At 36.5% G+C, this 1,864-nt stretch overlaps 1 non-coding gene across 1 annotated transcript; it reads right to left on the bottom strand.

Annotated features, from left to right (window-relative positions):
• Positions 1-358: 358 nt before the first annotated feature.
• On the bottom strand, positions 359-466 carry LOC114678572 (small nucleolar RNA SNORA5). The gene has a single exon (XR_003730007.1). It is a non-coding gene; the product is annotated as a small nucleolar RNA SNORA5 (small nucleolar RNA).
• Between the last annotated feature and the right edge of the window lie 1,398 nt (positions 467-1,864).

The raw sequence follows: 1,864 nt of genomic DNA, 5'->3' as shown, positions 1-1,864 counted from the left end.
AGTAGAGGTCATAAAAATCACCTTACAAGTGGAAGCTCTCAACCAAAGCAAACTCAACGTAGTGCCTGTCAGATTACGTCTCTATAAAGCGACAGCTTTGCTGATAAAAGGCTTTGATGACATCCTCACAATTCTCGTTCTCCCATCTCCCTATTTTGTATTCCCTAAATATCTGGTAAATGAATTCTAAAGATTTACTTCTGTTCCATATGAAATCCTAACTACTTTAAAAAAATTACTTACAAAAATAAGAAAAGAACAAAAGTCCTGTCCTGAGTGAATAAAACACTTTTTTTTTCTCTAACGGCAAAATAAGTTAGCAAGTGCAGTTCAAAATTTTACTGACAGAATTAATTTGTGAAATCTTTGATCACATTTTTCCTTTTGTTTTACTATGACAATCTTGCTGTGGCTTCCAACTTCAATGCCTTCCACAGGCTGGAGAAGCATTGAAATTGACAAAGCAATGGTCTAAAACTACACAATCCAATATGGTGCTACTGTCCACGTGTGAATTGTCAGCACTTGAAATGTGGCTAGTCTAGACTGACACATGCTGTAAGTGTAAAACACATACTGAATTGCAAGGACTAAGCACAAGAAAAGAAGGAATGTAAAGTAGCTTGTGAGTCATTTTTATACTGAACATATAATTAAGTGAAAATACTTTGGCTATATTGGGTTAAGTAAAATGCATTATTAAAAGTAATTTCGCTAGTTTCTTTTTACTTTGTTTTAATATGGCTACTAGAAAATTTTAAATCACACACACAGCTCCTTTTAGGCTCACATCATTTTTCCATTAAATAATACTGGTCTGCAGAGGATTATATACTTAATAGTTTATGTAATACTCATGCCTATGTGGAGAGGAGGCATTGAAATCTCAGAATTATGGATAGATCATTGATATCGTTTGGATCTGTGTCCCTGCCCAAATCTCACGTGGCATTATAATACCCAATGTAGGAGTTGGGACCCGGTGGGAGGTGACTGGATCATGAGGGTGAGTTTCCCCCTTGGTACTGTGAGAGTTGGTTGTTTAAAAATGTGTAGCACCTCCTCCCACCATATCTCTTGCTCTTGCTCTGGCTGTGTAAGACATGCCTGTTTCCCATTCATCTTCCACAACGATTGTAAGTTTCCTAGGGCCTCCCCAGAAGCCAAGTAGATGCCAGCATCTTCCTTCCTGTACAGTATATGCAACCATGAGCCCATAAAACCTCTTTTCTTTGTACATTACCTAGTCTCAGGTATTTCTTTATAGCAATGTGAGAACAGACTAATACATTCATCCTTCTGGGATGTTCTATAGATGAAAAGCAGAATACTTACCTCACAAGGTTATTATAGACTATAAATAAATAAAGTATTAAATATCGACGGGCTAAATGTGCTAGCTGGCAATGTTGCAGGAAAAAGAACATTCACATGTCTAGCTACGCAGAATAGTATCTTTGAACACATACTTTCCCAGCAGTATGGTTGTGGGTCAGTTAACTTTTATGCCTCAGTTTTTTTCACCCATAAAGTGAATGTCATAATCCAACCTTGCCAGGTTGTAGTCCTTAATAAAGAGAGGTCATTATTAATACATTATCAATCAATGTTTTTTGCTACCATTTTCTGCCTACCAGGTGCCAGAAATTGCTTAAGAACTTCAGATAGATTTTACATTTTAATCCTCACAACAACAATAACAACAATACTAATAACAGCTAAAGCCTGTAGAAATGTGACCAGGCGCTTAGTGAAGTGCTTATCTGTGTCATCTTATAACATTGCAATGAGGTAAGAAAATAGACACAAGGTATTATTAGACACACTTTATGAATGAGAAAACTCAGGCTCAGAGAAAAAAAGA

This window comes from Macaca mulatta, chromosome 5 (assembly GCF_049350105.2).
Source record: "Macaca mulatta isolate MMU2019108-1 chromosome 5, T2T-MMU8v2.0, whole genome shotgun sequence".
Classification (NCBI taxonomy): domain Eukaryota; kingdom Metazoa; phylum Chordata; class Mammalia; order Primates; family Cercopithecidae; genus Macaca; species Macaca mulatta.
This window is presented reverse-complemented; position numbering and strand designations above follow the sequence as displayed.